At 34.6% G+C, this 19,093-nt stretch overlaps 1 long non-coding RNA gene across 3 annotated transcripts in view; it reads left to right on the top strand.

Annotated features, from left to right (window-relative positions):
- Positions 1 to 638: 638 nt before the first annotated feature.
- LOC141405344 (uncharacterized) overlaps positions 639 to 19,093 on the top strand; it is a 188,620-nt gene continuing 170,165 nt past the window's right edge. For 2 of the 3 annotated variants that reach the window (XR_012413184.1, XR_012413183.1), the window contains exons 1-2: positions 645 to 796; positions 1,241 to 1,642. This is a non-coding gene — a long non-coding RNA (uncharacterized lncRNA). Of the gene's footprint in view, positions 797 to 1,240; positions 1,643 to 19,093 lie in introns of all 3 variants that reach the window. The other variant, XR_012413182.1, reaches the window with a different exon arrangement.

The raw sequence follows: 19,093 nt of genomic DNA, 5'->3' as shown, positions 1-19,093 counted from the left end.
TTGGAAGTGAAGTAACTGAGCAATTTAGTGACTCTGTGTTTACTAAAATTTGTGCTCTCATTGATTCAAGTAATTCAAGTGTCATGTTGCTTGTTTATGTTTTTAATTGTGGTCTAGTGTTGGGGTGGTGGTGCTGTATGGGGTGTGGTGGATTGCTGCCACACAGACATAAATGTATATCGTTACCCAAAAAGAGAATCAAGATTGTGTGCTTTACTCATATATGCGTTATAAGGTGCGTTGAATGTAATTCAGCCTACGAATGATCTTGGGGTGATAGTGGTGTTTTCATCATGTTTTTGGTTTTCTTCGTTTTGGGTGGGTGTCGGGCTATTGACTCTCATGCACATTCGCTTGTGTGTGCGGGAATATTATCATCGTACATATAAGGGCATGGCGGGTGGCTTTTTGTTTGTTATATTATTAATCACTCTCTGAGCTTTATTTTTGTACGCTTGCCCAGTTACTTCAGCGGGGAGATTTTTGGAAAACTCTACACTTGGTTTTTGGGTGGTTGAGGGAAAAATCTCTCTCATATTGTATGCCTCTTCTGTTAGTATTCTCTACAAAGTGTAATTTTGCCTTTCATACAGCGTATCCAGTGGCTTAGGGTTTGTGATAATAATGGTGAGTTTAATGAAAACAGTTTTGCGAGTTACGTTTGGCGAGTTATACCTAAAATACGCGTAAATTAACGGAAAATGAACAACTGAAAAGAAAAAAATAAATAATTTTTTTGTGTAATAAGAGATTGAATTTTCTGAGAGTTTTGTGGTATGAAAATTATTGATCAAGTGTGAGTGCAAAATCAAATAAAAAACAAAAAGAAATGTCTACTAAATATTGGAAAAGTTACACATTATTTCCCAAGAAGTGAAAATTGCAAAAATAAGCAGCCATTGTATTTATATATGTGTGTTTGTGAATGATGTTAGCATTTGTTGTTTGTTTTGTGGTGCACTTCGACGTTGAAAAGTTTTACTGTGTTTTTGTGATTTTTTTTTCGTTTTTCTGCTTTCTTTTCCTCTGTGGAAAACAATTTTGTTTAGTGCTCTTCACAAAACAAAAACAACAGCAGAAATGTTTTTGTTTCAGCGTTCTTGTTGTTTTATTTTTTACTCCCAAATGTATTTGTGTGGAAACAAACATCAACAGCTACAGTGAAACAAAAAAATGTTATTTGATTTGAAATTCATGCGGTGAACAGAATGTTTAATTGAAATTCATTTATTCTTTTCAGAAATGCGAAATCTACCGTTTTGTAATTTTTGTGCTTAGTCAACAGTGATGTCTGCTATGAAGTAACAACAACAAAGCTCAGTTTTCCCTGGTGTGTGTATTAGTGTGTGAAAATCCATACAATCCAGTGCTGAATTAAAACAAAACAAAAATTTGATGCTGAAGTAGCAACAACAGCAGTTTTTGATATCTGATTGTATATCCTACAGTGGTATAAGCAAGAATAATTAACATTGTGTCTGTGTTTGCGTGTACAAAGGAAGAAAATCTTGAAAATTATTAAAGTAAAAAGAAAGTTAAAAATGTGCTGAGCAATTTGAATGGAAGTGTCTACTTAAACATTTCACAACATATTTTCCCATTTGGTAACAATAAGTGGATTAGGATATAGCACATTTTCAAGGTGAGTTTGAGATATTCTTTTGAATTATAAAGTTAATATAATGTGTGCAAAAAATGAAATTAAACATAAGGTGATACATTAAACATACACCTATCTTCAATAGTTCGTCCTACGTAGTGATAATTTTCAATTATTTACTATTTATTTAATAAAGCATCTTTCTGAAGAAGATTGTGCGAGACACGAAGAGAATACACTATTAACCATATTTATATTGACAATTAACAATTAAAAAAGCATCCGTCGGCTTTGACGAGGAAAATACATCAATAGCTTAAAAAATCGCATATCAACTATTAATCGACGCTATTATTTGCAGCCATTCTTAAAGAGTACGGAACGAAGTAATCACTAATAATTTAATTTCGGAGAAATTTAACCTATTTGGAGTAGATGTGAACACATTTCAAGGTGATCTTGAACCAACTTTAAATGGGAGGTACTTACACCTGGGAAGTTTTTGCGGATTCTGAAACTACAATGTTCATTGATGAGAAAAATCAAAAAAAAAAAAAAAAACAAAAAAAAAACTGGAGCGCTTTTTAAATAAAATGTGGTCAAAGTTCACATTTGTAGGTTTTTTAGGTTCTCACAATTTTGCAAGCCCTATCAAAATGGCACTAAAGAAAATGTTATTGCAGCGAAATTCTCTACAAGATTGTCCTTTATATTTTTTTCGTAGGTTTTACCATTTTTGAGATATAGAAGTTAAAATTTTAACAATTTACAGTCGTCTCCTTATAAAACAAGACCATGCCAACAATTTCCCAACTTAAACTTATATGAACAAGAAATGGTATATCCTAGGAAAAAATACGAAAACCAATCTTATAGAGCTATATAAGATTTTTTCTAGTCCCATTTCGATAAGACTTGTCGTTTTCAAGCAAATCGTGAAATCCTAACAAAAAAACCTAAAAAAATCATATCGGCCAATCCTCTGAAGAATTTTCACGGATGTGCGGTTTCCAAGCAAAATCGCGAAAACCTAAAATATACCTAACAAGTAAAAAAGCGTTAAGTTCCGGCCGGGCCGAACTTTTCATACCCTCCACCATAAAATATTCTGAACTAAAATGGAATAATTAGTTTTCATTCTTGTCCCCAACTTTAAGTGGGTACGTTAAAATGTGAGATAATGTACATAAATGCTTCATTCGGGAGGCCCTGTTTTATGGTGCCTATATCTAACTATGTACGTATGTTGACAATTTTTGGTGGGCTAGAAATTATGAGGTACCGTTATATAGGGGTTATAACAAAACATGGACCTATTTTGACAGTTTTTTATGGGAGCCTTTAATGTCAAATAACTCCTAATTCGGTTAAAAATTGTAGCTAGAATCCTCAAAATACCGAAAATCGGTACATAACGTGGGAACCTCAAATGTCATTAACAGCTTGTTCGGAGGTATGTGGGCTATACGAAAATATGAACTTAAATGAACAATTTTTTTGCAGAATTTTTGTTGGCTTTTGAATTTCAAATTACGGAAAGTTCGTCCAAAAATAAAGCTGAGGTACGGAGAATCGGGAGGTTTTTTTTGGGGCTATACCAAAACATGGACCTACGTTCGGTTAAACATTTTAAGTAAAATATTGGTGGTATGTTGAAAATTGTTGATGCAGATGTGTGGTGACCACTACAACCTTCAAATGTCAAATTGCAGTTAGCTAAAATTGCAAAATTACTGAAAATTGGGAGGTACCGTTATATGGGAGCTATATCCGAACATGGACCTATGTTGACAATTTTTGATGGAGAGGTGTTGTAACCACTAAGAACTTCAAATGTCAAATTACTGCTAGTTCAGTTTAATATTGTGGCTAAAATTATCAAATTACTGAACATCGGGAGGTACTTTTATATGGGGGCTTTATCAATACAATGACCTTTCTTGACAATTTTTGGTGGAGAGGTGTGGTTTAGTGGTCACTAAGAACCCTAAATATCAAATTATATCTAATTCAAACCAGCAATGTGACTTAAATGGGATGGGGGCTATTCCAAAACATGGACCTATGTCCGCTAGTTATATAAGTTTATTGACATTTAAGAACCCTAAATGTCAATTTATAGCTAAATCGGTCTGAAAATGTAGCTAAAAACGTCAAAATGCTGTAAATCAGGGGTACCGTTATATGGGGGCTATACCAAAACGTGGAGCTATGTCCACAACTTTTGTTATATAAGTTTGTTGAAATTAAGGAACCATAAATGTCAAATTATAGCTAAATCGCTCTGAAAATGTAGCTAAAAACGTCAAAATACCGTAAATCGGGGGGTACCGTTATATGTGGGCTATACCAAAAGGTGGACCGATATAGCCCATCATCGAACTTGACCTGCCTGCAAACAAAAGACGAATTTTCCCAAAATTTCAGACAATTTTGATGGAGAGGTGTGGTAACCGCTAAGAACTTCAAATGTCAAATGTTCAAATTACAGCTAATTCGGTTAAAACTTGTACGTAAAAATCACAAAACACCGAAAATCGGGAGGTACCGTTATATGGGGCTATACCAAAACATGTACCTATATCATAATTTTTTCGAATATAAGTTTTTTGGTCACTTAGAACCCTAAATATCAAATTATAGCTAATTCGGTCTGAAAATGTAGCTAAAAACGTCAAAATACCGTAAATCGGGGGGTACCGTTATATTGGGGCTATACCAAAACGTGGACCTATGTCCACAACTTTTGTTATATAAGTTTATTGAGACTTAAGAACCCTAAATGTCAAATTATAGCTAAATCGGCCTGAAAATGTAGCTAAAAACGTCAAAATACCGTAAATCGGGGGGTACCGTTATATGGGGGCTATACCAAAACGTGGGCCTATGTCCACAACTTTTGTTATATAAATTTATTGACACTTAAGAATCCTAAATGTCAAATTATAGCTAAATCGGTTTGAAAATGTAGCTAAAACGTCAAAATATCGTAAATCGGGGGGTACCGTTATATGGGGCTATACCAAAACATGGACCGATATAGACCATCATCGAACTTGACCTGCCTTCAAACAAAAGACGCATTTTCCCAAAATTTCAGCGTTCTATCTCCATTTTTGTGGATGCTAGAGTGATTACCACAGACGGACGGACGGACAGATCGACTCAGAATTTTACCCTGATCAAGAATATATATACTTTATAGAGTCCCAAATGAGTATTTCAATGCGTTACAAATGGAAAAACAAACTTAATATACCCTCCATACTATGGTGGAGGGTATAAAAATGTGAACTTTGATCGCGATTTATTTAAAAATTCCTCCAGTTATTTTTTCCTGTTTTTGGATTTTTCTCAGCATTGCTGTTTCAGAATCCACAAAAACGTCCCAGGTGTAAGCGGTTTTTATTTAAAGTTAGTTAAGATGCACCGTACTTGACATTGGATTTTTCTCATCTATGAGCATTGCTGTTTCAGAATCCGCAAAAACGTCCCAGGTGTAAAATTAAAATGCTTATAATTTCGGCAATTCACGACATTTTTCGGTAAGTTAGCGACAAATAAAAAGTAGTCGTAAAGTTCTATCGATAGCAACAGTGTTGTCAACTTTAATTTGAATTTTTGTTCATAATTTTGCATTTAAATTTTACCGATTAAAATCAAGTTTCCCAATTTAAAACAAGTAAGAAAAGTCTATAGTCGGACGGAGCCGACCATGGGATACCCTATACCACTATCCCTGGACAATCGCTCTCCACGGAACTTCTTTTCAATGATTGTGAAAATTTAATTATCAAATATCAGACATGTAATGTATAGTACTTATGAACGAAACCAAGAAGTTATCTAGCATGACAAAGACATTTTTGTAGCAGGAAAGGAAAATTTAGTTCACACAAACTAAAATGTATTGAAACCCACTTATGTAGTACTACTACTTCCGTTGTTTAACCGCTACGTTATTGCAATTTTTACCAATTTCACACAAAAGTTTCAGTCCATTTAACCCGCTAAGTATTATCTGATCTTCACGTTGGTTTGTACGCTTCTTCTTCATCATAAACTCAATTTTTGTTTAATTTTGTTATTATTTTGACCTACAGAGCCGCTACAAAATTGGTTAAAATTTTGTTTTTGGTCCATTTCATCCCCTGAAGATTTCACGATCATCACCAAAAACTAATCATTTCCATTCTGGCCCGAACCCAACCCCCTTAAAAAATTCGTTACAATCGGTCCATAATTGCGGCCTTAAGCTTGTTTACAATTTTAATGGACGAACACACATCGCTAAATCGCTTTATCTCGTCGAGATATGAATTTTGGCATACCAAATAAGGGGTCTAGGACGAATGTTTCGTGGTGTTACATAACCTTTTGGAAAGACAATATGTAGCATGAGATAAACATGTGGTTCTCTACGCAGAACCCATTATATATTAGGCAGTAGGCCCGTTATCTAGCAATCACTTTATTGCAATTTACATCAGAGGAAAGGTCAGTAGTTTTTTCCATATGTTCGCTACTTTGCGAGATATATATATTTCCTCAAGGAATTAAAATATAGACCAAAAATAAAATTTTTATATTTTTCATACAAAAGTAATGGTCCATTTCACCCGCTAAAGAATATCAGATCATCATTCAAAATTGTAGGCATCTTTTTCGACCTATACTCCCAGCAAAATGTTTGCCTCCAAAGATGCAGTTAAATGATATGTACAAGTGATCTGGATGTGCATCAAATTATGCATTTTCACTGATGATTTTTACAAGAGCGTGACTACTGAAAGATGCACTCCAAAGCACTGCATTTTAACTAACCCTTTGGCACTGCATTTTAACTGACCCTTTGGCATTGCATTTTAACTAACCCTTTTGCACTGCATTTTAACTGACCCTCTGGCACTGCATTTTAACTGACCCTTTGGCATTGCATTTTAACTAACCCTTTGGGGTAGAATAGGATGCAGTCCAATGCACGTGTTTTTGTGCAAGCCATTACAAAATATCCCAGAACAAATAAAATGCATTTATTATTTGTGGAGAACAAAAATATTAAGAACTTTATTACATTAACACAAATTATGAAAATTCTCCATTGAATTCAATCGCAAACATGCGTGTTTCCTCCGCTTACATTTGTTCCAAGCTGAACTGTTTTTGCTTCATTTGCTAATTGGGTTGTCTTCCCATCACCAGTTAACCCTCCGTTGGACACCTGAGTCTAGCCAGGCCTTTTTCATTTTATTTTGCATTTTAAACTGGGTTAAAATAAAGCTATGGACCTGAGATTTCAGGTAGCTTCATGAAATTTTCTTACCTTTCCAACGAAAGAAACATGAAGTCAAAAGGATCACCAGAAAAGGAGCTACAAGGATTTTTTGACATGCATATCACATTCGTAACACATGAGTCTGGCCAGACCCCACCTATTTTTTATTGAAAATTTTCCAAAATTTTTCTTAAAATTGTTTTTTTTTCTAAATTATTTGACAGAATGAATACCATTTTATGAAATTTGTCGCATTTCACCCTACCATGTCTTCAAAATTGCACGTAAAAAGGTCGCAAAAGTAGGAGATGGGTTTGAAATCAGTGTACGTACCACAACCTAAAAAAATCCCTTGGAAATAGGGTTACACATTTATTTTAGACAATTTTACACATAACTGGACAAATAAAACCCATTACAAAGCCTTTATGCTCTTTTTGTGGAGTGGAATGGTTCAAATATTGGATTCTCCATATGAATTAGAAGAAAGTCCTTAGGACATATGCCCTCATTTACCTATTGATATTATCGTTATTGCACTGCAATAAGCTGTAAAGTTATAAAATAGACCCTATTCATTCAGAGTAATACCCCAAAATAAAATATAGTGCATTGAAGTTATATATAAATAGGATTTTCGAGCATAGAGACAAGAAAAGTAAGAATTTTTACTTCATAGGCATATGTCCGTTTTTACTACCTTGATAAAATTAATTAAATTTAGTGTTTTTCGGTATGTTTTTTTGAAAAATATCGATTATATATGTAAGATTAGGATCCTTAAAACATATTCTACAACTTTTTATACGAAAATATTAATTAAGTTTACTAAAAAATTTATATTTATTACATGGGTCTGGCCAGACTCATGTGTTACGAATGTGACAAACAATATCGGTGTCCAACGAAGGGTTAAGATTTCGACACGTACTCCAACAGCACTCCATTCGGACATTTTCTTCTGGTGAGTTGCCGGAAAAATGTTCACAAATTAAATATTATTTAAATATTAAATATTATTTAGTTTGTATTAACAAATGTTTGGACATGTTAACACGCTTATCTCTTTTTGGAAAATGAAAGCCGCTGCCTGTAGAGATGTACAATCTGATTTATGTACATAAAGGGATCTCTAACAACTGCTAATAAAATGTAGCGAACGGAGTGCCTTTTTCACGACTCCGTTTGGACTGCATCCGGATGCTGTTAAATTGTGAGGAATTGGAGTGCCTTTTTCACGACTCCGTTGAACTGCATCCTGATGTTGTTAAAATGTGACAAGTGGATGTGATTCTTTGGATTGCATCCAAATGCGGTTAAAATGTGAGGACTGGAGTGCCTTTTTCACGACTCCAGTTGAACTGCATCAAAACATGCCGTGACAGAACTAGTCCACATTGCACTACTTCCAATTTATTTTGCTGGGCTCTTACCCGGTGCAAAAGTTCGTGACTATTGATGTATAATTGCGACTTCTAGCGAGTTTATTATTACACTTCAAACAAATAACTGAATATATTAGGCTTTAACTCTGTTATCTGATCATGCACACCAACATAATAGGCATCAATTGAAAGGTCAAGCGTTTCACTTTCAAGTATATCTCACTTGTCCCGAATGTCACTTCCAGGAATTAAGATATAAGCTGTATATTCAAAATTTTCACACAAAAGTTTTGGTCCATTTAACCCTCTAAATATTATCCGATCGCCATCTCAAATTGCAAGCTTCTCCTTTGTGGTATGCTCTTACCTTATTTAAAATTACGCGTTGATCGGACTGTTATTGAGAGCTACAGAGCCGCTAGAAAATTGGATCAATATTATGTTTTTGGTCCATTTCACCCGCTAAATATTTCACGATCATCACCAATAAGAATAGGGATCTATTCTGATCTGAACCCGACCTCCATACAAAATTTCGTGACGATCGGTCCATAACTGCGGCCTGGAGCGTGTTTACAATTTATAATGGACAGACGGACGGACGGACGGACGGACTGACGGACGGACACACATCTCTAAATAGCTTTATCTCGTCGAGATATGAAGATTGGTATACCACATCGGGGGTCTCCGACGAATATTTTGCGGTGTTACATGAATTTTTACCAAAACAAACTTATAATACCCTTCTCCACATTGTGGTATAGGGTATAAATACAAATTTTTATTCTGCTACATCATTGATTAAGGAGAAAATCATCGCGTCAAATATGTGTTTGTTATCTACTTTGTTGTATGCGCGCAAATGATATGGCGCAATTACTATATTTTCTAGGAAAATATTTAATAATATTTTATACCCCCAGCTTTTAGGCTAAAAAGGTATATGAAGAAAAGACAAAATTTTTTAGTTTTCCATAAAAAAAAAATTAAAAAATTTTTTTTAAGCTACATGAAAGATTTTTATTGCATAGATTGGGAAAAAAATCCCATTCTTAAATCTGTTCGAGATACTAATTTTGGTTGTTGCGCGCAAAAGTTATGGCGGTTTCAATTCTGATAAAAAGAAAAAAATCTTTAAAAGACTCTAATCATTATATTGAGAAACTCTCTTAATTAGGGGCTCCCTACATACTATATGTTTACTGAGGTCCCATAACTTTAGTGAAAAGTTGTGCATTTTCGCGGAAATTAGGAAAGAATTCCAAACAATTGGTAGTTTGCATCTTGTTTTAATAAAATTCAACCTGCTTATGCCTCTGAAAAATATATAATAAATATGTACGTAATCTATACATCGCGAAGATTCAAATGAAACCAAAACTATACAAATCCGTTTAGTGGTTTTCATATTATAGCGAAAACAAAAAAATATATTGAGGAAATTTATAAAATTTTTGTAAGAGAAAATATTTATTAAAATTTATTTTATGAGTTAGTTGAACAAAATGTAGGAAAAATTTGTCGGAGTTATTCTTCTATTTTAGAGAAATTTCACGCAAAAAATCGAATTTTTTATTCTAATCACGTCTCGAATACACACTAACATCTAGCGGAAGATATGGGTATCGTTCAAATAAATGTTGGGTTCCTTTTAATGGGGTATACTCTTCAAATAAAACTGTATCGAGTAATGTTCTTTTTGAAATGCGTGTTAAACGCGAAATCCTCAAAATCACTTTATGCGCATGCGGTTTAACAACACAGCGAATTCTTCTCTTTTAATTTGCACACATTTGGCAGGATTTACTTTGGCCGCTAAGATGTAGCATCATCTGCAGTTTAGTGTGCAACAAACTGTATAACGCCTATAATTTGCACAAAGTGCATACACTTTTTATGCGCATCCGATTTCACTATCATCCATGAAAAAATACATCGATCTAAACCTATTTCGATAAAATCCATTAAGAACCGTGGATGTAGCATCACACACTATTTTTGGGATAAATCGGATAAAGCTCCCATGGCACTAAATTTTTTAAACCACTGTTTTCGCAAAAACTCGAGTGATGTGTAAGTTTCTTCATTGAAAAGGAAACGATCCATAGAAAACGCCATTTAATCCGCGATATTTTCAAAAACATTTTTCGCAAATTTTTCAATTTTTGCAGTAGCCATTTCCGCCGTTCTAGTAGATGGATTTTTACGATCTGTGATTCATATGATCCGGATCGTCGAAAAACTAAAATATCGCGGGGTACCAGCACACTCAAAACGATATTGTAAATACTGTACCCAAAAAATAGGTTTTTTAGAAAATATATCGCACTAAATTTTGGCCTTTGGCAGTAGATTGCTCTGCTGCTGTGTGGACTACATACTCAATATACATATCAGATTATGCGAAATCGCGAGTTCTTTAATCCTATAATTGGTTTTTTGAAATATCCGAATGCGCGTCCCAGTTACATAAAAAATACAAAAAACACCTGAAATCCGGCTTCAAAATGTCAGCATCGATAAAAGGTGGATGCAGTGGAAATTTTGGAAAGTGATACATTAGAAGTGTAATCTTCATTTTGTATTCTCCTACTTTTACTTTGAACAGATGTCCGTCATTTTAATGGTTTAATCAGAAATCGAATAGCAATGTAAAAAACCTGTTTAGCTTCAACGTGTTTTTACCTATGTTTTTTCCTTTACGCGGTCGTAACTACCACGTAAATTAAATTTTTTTGCTAAATTTTTGAGCTTTGTACAAAAACATCTAAATTAATCCAGCAATAGTGATAGTTACTGGTAAACTACAATAGTTCGCGTATTATAATAGTGCAAACCTTGGCTTCATGGAAACTAAAAAATTTTGACTTTTCCTCATATATACTTTGATACGACCAAGAATGTGCTTCATCGAAATAACGGTTTTAGACCGCAAGTATGTGTGGACGAAATTCGTTTCAGACAGTTTGGAGTCGATTTAGCCATGTCCGTCCGTCTGTCTCTCTGTCTGGCTGGAGAGCACGATAACTCTCGAACGGATCAACCGATTCGAACCACATTTTGGGTATCGAAGATGGGCCTTATCGGTCCACTCCTTCGGGTACCTCCCCCTCAAAAGCTCAAAATTTGTCTGTAAAATGGTGTGAGCGATAACTCAAAGGGAGCAATCAATTTGGTCCAAACTTTGTACATCGTATTATTCCTTCCAAATATAGATTGGGTTCTAATATGGACTATATTGGTCCACTCCTTCGGATACCTCCCACACAATATTCGGATAAAGTGAATTTTAAGAGCTCCTCTCGGATCGTCTTGAAATTTTTTCAGCAGGTTGTCCAATGCTCTCCCTTTACGACGGTACAATTTTTTCTTGCGGAAGTCCATACTTTCTGAGATATTGGGCAAAATGTTCCATGAAACCCTGAAGGCACCAGCCAAAATGGCAAATCCGCAAGATAATTCTCGCAGGGAGTTTCTGATTGGGGCAGACTTTGCACATCATATTATTTCATCCAGTCATGTATAAGGTTGGAATATGGGCTATTATCCACTCCTTCGGGTACTTCCCACACAAAATTCGAAATAAGTGAAGTTTAAGATACCTCCCGATTTTGGGTATTTTGAAGGTTGTGGTCTGAATATTCCAACGAAATGACTGAAATTTCGTGGTTAGTCTTCATTTGGGGTATAAAACATTCCATATGAAATTTTTCGGTATAGGCCACACGCCCTCATATAGCCATAGGACGATATCTCCCAATTTTCGGTATTTTTGACCAAAATGCCTGAAATATGATATTTCGTCCTCTTTTTGGATGCAAAACTTTCTCTCAGAAATTTATCTGTATCGGTCCACGCTTTAATGTACACCCCATGGAACGGTACATCCCAATTTTCGGTGTTTTGAAGGGTTTGGCCTCATTTAAAACCGAAATGGCTAAAATTTGGTACATAGTCTTCATATAGCTCCCATAGAACGGCACCGCCCGCTTCTCGGTATTTTGAAGGTTTTAGCCTTATTATTCCACCGGAGTGGCTGAAATTTGGTATTTAGTCTTTTCCGGGGTACAAAAATTTCTCTCATAAATTTGTCGGCACAGGTCAACGTTTTGAAAGAACGGTACCTCCCGATTCGGTACTTTGAATTTTGTAGCCTCATTATTTCATCGAAGTAGCTGTAATTTGGTATTTAGTCTTTTTCTGGGCTACAACAATTTCCCTCAGAAATTTGTCGGTATACGTGCATGTTTTGGGGGGTACTCCCATAGAACGGCATATCCCAATTTTCGGTATATTGAAGGTTTTAGGCCCATTATAACACGGAAATGGCTGCAAATGACCGAAATGGCTAAAATTTGGTACATAGTCTTCGTTGAGGGTATAAAACTTTCCACCTGAAATTTGTCGATATAGGTCCGTGTCTTCATATAGCCCCCATAGAACGGTACCTCCCGATTTTCTACATATAGCTCGTTCTCCACCAAAATATCACCAATATAACTGAAATTTAGTATTTAAATTGCCATGGGTGTATAAAATATTGCAGAAGAAAATTATAAGTATAAGCCCTTTTCTTCAAATAACCTCATAGAAGCGTACTTCCCGATTTTCGGTATTTTATTGTAGGTTGTGTCATCAATATCGCATCGAAACGGATGAAATTTAATATATAATCTCCGTTGGTGGTATAAAACTTCCCACCTGAAAATTTCCGATATTATTCCATGTTTTTATATACCCCCCATATCTCCCAAGATCTCTCCAAATTTTCGGTATTTTGAAAGTTTTAGACACAATATTCAATGGGAATAACTGAAATTTGGTATTTAGACTTCCTCCAGAAATTTATCGGTACAGGTTAACCTCCAGCCTCCATAGAACGGCGCTCCCGATGTTGTTAACAATCCAAATCCAGAATATCCAGGTTTGGGTCTAGTCGGTGTTGCCCAATTTTATGTATGTATATCGCTCAATTCGGAAAATTGTAAATATTGGTCCATGTTTTGGAAAGAACAAAAATGTCGCCCCATATTAACTGTTTTGAAGGGAGTATTATCAGTTGAGATATATGTACTACTGCTGCAATAAAAGGAAAAGTTAGTACCTTCATAAACGAAATAAAACTAATTGTTCCTATTCACTTTAATACAGTTCGTGGTGGAAGGTATAAAAAGTTGGGCCGGGCCGAACTTAACGCTTTTCCTACTTGTTTCAAAATAGGCTGGCTTCATTCCATTGTTTTTGCTTCAATATTTTAAGAACAACAAATTTATTAGAGAGGGTTAGTCTTATTTTGCAAACACTTTCGTTGGGGTTATATGATTATATATGCCTAAGAAAAACTTCTCACTTAAATTTTTCCTTTGGCTACTCTTATATTTCGTGCCGACTATTGATGTTTTGATATAAAAAGTTGTTTGTTGAAGAAGTTATTGAAAAATAATTTCGGTGGGGAATATCCACAAACAAGAAACAAAGGAACTGATGACATCCTTAATTATATTAAAATCGGTTCTGATTTGGATATACTTTCTGCATATATTTTCGCCCGATGATGCACCACATACCCTAGGTCTGTCCAATTTTGAAGGAAATTAAAAAATGTTACGGACTTTGATTCAGATTATTCAAATTTGCTTCATATAACTATTATACGCCAAAAACCGAAATAAACTCCAAAATTTAAATACTAAAGTTGATTAACAAATATGATTAGCAAAACGTAGTCTGTGAATAGAAATCCTCAACAGGAACGAATTACTATTGATTTTTTTACTCTCAACAGCTGATTTAGATTTATATATCCTCCAAATACCAAGTATTTCGCCGTTATGAACAGGATAAAAACTTCATATTGTCGGAATTTTTATCGTTTTTTTTTTCTTTTGTGACACAAAAAACATCCCTGGGATGTAAATATATATTTTTCTCATTATTTTAAAATTGGAGGAGTACAAAACGTAGACGTTTTTCTTTGCTTTATGTCATGTTCTTTTCTGTACTGTCTTTTTTATATTATTTTTTTTTCTTGCCTTATGCCTTGTGTTGTCAAATACAAATGTTTGCGTCTTTAGTTGCATGCCTCCAGCATAGCTTCATGGTCTACAATTGTAATATTAAATCATGCAAACGAGAGGACACTTGTTTCTTTGTTCACCCGTTGGTTTCCGTCGATACTGCAACTACCAAGGAAACTCAAAATAAAAAAAGAAAACTCATGCACACATTCATCACAGGATGTGTATGTCAAGGATAACTAAAACCAAATCAAGGCCTAAAAAATATTCTTCATTGCCTTTTATCACTTTGAATGCAATAAAAACATCAATGTTTTGAACATAGTCATCAACAGTAGATGTTTGTTATAAAAGATTCCTTGTGACCGAAAGGCGCAAAACTAAGATGCTTCTTAATCTCCACATGTGTTTTAATTTTTACGATGAAAATATTTAATTGCCATTAACGAGAGAAAAACTATTTCCCACGAACATTCCCGAAGGGACAATGGGAATATTTTTCTGATATCAATTCTAATATTAGGGCAATGTATATAGTACGACACCACTTCATAGGGAACTTACGAGTATACCCAGACGAAATTCATGACTATCATTTTACTGAGGAGTTTTAACCACCCCTGAAAAATTTAATATTCACTAGTCTGGAACTTATCGTACAACTAATTGCTAATCTACAGAATTATTATACATATTAACATTGTTTGATTGTTAGTTAATATTTAAAAAAAATATTCTTCATTCAAAACAAAAACAAATTACGGTGGAGTAAAGAAAATCTTTGAAGGTTGTTTCTGTCTGCTAACTACATTAAATTTCAAGGACACTGCACAAAATGCATAAAATATTGCCTATAGGCTATTGCGAACAGTTCTACGTGTATATCTCAGTGGCCTTTAACTATGTTTGGCAGTTTATAAAAATTACCATGACCTCATGATTGAATAATACAAAACAATGTCATTGGCAATAAAGAAAAAAATTGTAACCTTTTCACAACGAAAACATCCAAGATCGTATTAATTTTAAATTGATTTTTGCCGATAAAAATAATGTCATATTGACAATCGTAGAAAAAAAATTAAAATTATTTTGATAAAGCAATAACCGGGTGCCACCGTGATACAATGGTATGCACACCCGCCTTGCACGCAGAAGGTCGTGGGCTCGATTCCCCGGCTAGGCAACATCAAATTTTCAACGGTGACAAAATACCCCTTAGTAATACCCCTTCCTGAGTATTTCAGCCATGTAAAACTCTACACTACTCTTCTCTACAAGTGGTGTTTTAAGACACGCCGTTCGGACTCGCCGATAAAGTGTAGGTCCCATATCATTGATCTAATATGAATCGGGGTGCACTCATTTATATGAGAGAAGTCTCCCTTGTCCCGCCTGGGATGTTTGTGGAACAATTATATATAAAACAAGTAAGCCAAGGCTATAGCCGGACGGGGCCGACCATATGATACCCTACAAATTTACCACTGGGAATTAGCTTTTTTACAAATCAAAATTTCTTTATGGAACAAATAAACTTATTGTATGAAATAACTTTGTGGATTCTGGTACCGTATCACACCAAGCTTAAATAATAATATAATAATTGTTTCACATCTCAGAAGGGACAATGGCGACTTATCTCATATCAATGAGTCAGTGTACCCCGATTCATATTCGCTCAATGATATGGGACCCACAGCTTATCTCCGAGTCCGAACGGCGTGCCTTAAGACACCACTTGTAGAGAAGTTTTATATGGCTGAAATACTCAGAAAATGTTGCAAACCTTACTGAAGGATATTTTGCCACCGTTGAAAATTTGATTTTGAAGGCTGGGGAATCGTTTTGCCAGGAGGTGGCAAAGCGACCCACACGCAGAGAAATAAAGATGTTTGATCCAACAATATTCCAAGAGCAAAATATGTATTGTTAACATATTGTTGGATTCCTTATGTAGTATTGTGAATCCAACAATCGTTTTTGTTAAATCCAAAAATAGTTTGTGTCAACTGAACAATATTTCTCCCTTTTCTCCGAAAATTTTTTTCTCTTCTCTCGCTATTCGATGCCTTGTTGAAAAAACAATTTTGGTGAGTTGTGGTATTTGTTGTATGACATGCTGCCTTTATTATCTATGTTTTTGTGTGTATGTATACCAACAATGAGACTATTGTTTTTATTTGTTTCTGTTTTGTTTCATTCTCCTTCTTTATTTCATTCTTCTTTCCTTTTCATGTTTGTTATGTTGTTTAATTATTCCTTATGTTGTTGTGGCTGCTTGTGGCTTTTTGTTTGTCTTTGTTGTCAGCTAAAGTAGCAAACCATGTATTGCGTTCATCAATGCTCGTAATATTATACGTGATATTTATATCAAAGTTGTGTGGAAAGTGTATATGAGAAGTATATACACTCAAATCAAAACATTTAGTATCTGGTTTTCAGGGCTGACAATATGTTTTGTAAAAAATTTAGATTATGATTGTTTCTATAATCGGTATTGTTAACGATTTTTACAATATTAGGGAAATTCGAAAGTTGTTTTTGTATTCTATGTTCAGAACAAAAGATGGTATTTTTGGATTTGGATTAAAACGTTTGTACAAAACAAACACATTTTTGGAACCAAAATAGATATTTTTGTTCCAACGAAACCGAAAAATATTTTTTCTCTGCGTGCATGCTGCAATGTATGCATAAAAATCCAATTGGACAATTAAAACGTTAGGACACCATGTAATGCAAAAACTGGGAATAGGAAAATGTGGGTTTCTACACAAAACACATTATATATTAAGCAGTAGGCCCGTTATCTAGCAGACACCTGATTGTAATTTGCATCAGGGGGAAGATCAGTCGTTCTATTCCCATATGTAGTCTACTTTGCCGGCATATGCCCTCCAGGAAATAAAATAAAGACCAAAAATATTTTTTTGTATTTTTCAAAGTTATGGTCCATTTCACCCGCTATAAAATATCAGATCATCATCCAAAATTGTAAGCATCATCTTCCACCTAAACTTTTACCTAGTGAAAAATTTCGCGATTATTGAGCTGTAATTGCTACCTCTAGCGTGTTTATGATTACACTACAAACAAATAACAGGGTATATTAGGCTGTAACTCTGTTATCTTATCATGTACACCAACACAATTGAAATCAATAGAAAGGTCAAGCGTTCTGATAGCGATGTCAAATTGTAAGCTTATTCTTCGTCATATACTCTTACCTTTTTTAAAATTTCGCGGCGATCAGACTATTATTGCGACCTACAGAGCAGCTACAAAATCGGATAAAAATTATGTTTTTGGTCCATTTCACTCGCTAAATATTTCACGATCATCACCTATTAAAATAGCGATCTATTCTGATGTGAAACCGACCTCGACGAGATGAAGCGATTTTGAAATGAGTGCCAATCCGTCTGTCCGTCCTATAGTTTTTGGTGTAGGTCGCAATGGTGTTAACTTTGGGTTAACGACATAGAAATTGCTTGCAATTAACGTGATGATCAGATAATATTTAGCGAATTAATGGACCAGAACTTTTGTGTGCAAATCGGTAAAATATTTAGTGAAATGACTATACCCAGCAAAATTTGACGGAACGGGTTCTTTGCGATGACGTGATTTCATGTCATCTTTTGCATTGGTTCAAAGGAAGTCGTGGAAGATCCGATCTTTTCATTAGGATTTGAACCACTGCAAAGGAAGTCGTGAAAGATCCGATCTTTTCATCAGCATTTGTACCCATTCCATCGATCCAATAGAGATGATGCTTGTGTTTTTATTTACACACCTGTTTATTTTCATTTTGGTATGTTCCAGTACTGCAAAAATTTACTAATTTTTACTATTTTTTCCGATAACATAAAGGAAAAATTGTTATCGTAGTAAAAATAAGTAGATTCTTGCAGTTTCTGGAACAGACAAAAGTTGTTAGAACTGTCGTCGTGATTTCGTCTTACATTTCCTGCATATCAAACAACTAAAACTTCTAAACAATTGGTATTATATGAAGTCCCAACCATCGAGCTAAAAATAGAATCGGACTGCACACATTGCTATTTTAAAAGTTCCCTTGTCTGTTCTAAATCTGACATAGAATGAAATCAATCAAATCTCTCTTCTTGGAATTTGAAAAAAAAAGTCCGAAGCGAAAAGGAACAAGAATCTGAAAATAAAGAAGAAACTACTTTTGGAAAGAAACAATTAAAAATAAATTAATTAAGCATAAATGGTATTTTCCATAAAAAGTCTCTCCTCCCCGTTCGTTACATTTTGTTCTTAGAGATCCCTAAAGCAAGCCGGGTTGTAGATCCCTACATATTTCCGTCACTAAACAAAAGAGTATAAATTACCAAAATGTTGTTATAAAATAACAAAATTATAAAATAAAAGTAATTTACGAAATAAAAATACTTAAAGGAGTGCATTTGGAGTCCATGTCGAAATCTGAACTGGTGATGGGAAGATAATTGAAAAAACCTTTTGTAAGATGAAAGAATATCAGTTGCGGAGAACGGAGGAAGTAATCTTTTGCGTTGCAGCGGTGGTGATTACATTGCAATTTTGGATGTAAACTTTTGAAAAACTAAACTGATAAATTAATTGTAGTTATTTCATGAATTCGTTTGAATTAATAAAGAGTTTTGTTTTTCATGAAAACCATATTTCAATACAGCATTTCCATTTTCCAAACAATACATGAAAATTTCATGCCAAGGGGTTGGTGAAAATGACATGCCAAAGCATTGGTTAAAATGACATGTCAAAGCATGGGTGAAAATGACGTGTCAAAGGTGAAAATGAC

The sequence above is a fragment of the Musca autumnalis genome, unplaced genomic scaffold (genome assembly GCF_047663935.1).
Source record: "Musca autumnalis isolate F117 unplaced genomic scaffold, ASM4766393v1 scaffold_5, whole genome shotgun sequence".
Taxonomy (NCBI): domain Eukaryota; kingdom Metazoa; phylum Arthropoda; class Insecta; order Diptera; family Muscidae; genus Musca; species Musca autumnalis.
The sequence above is the reverse complement of the archived record's forward strand: the minus strand, read 5'-3'. Positions and strand labels throughout refer to the sequence as shown.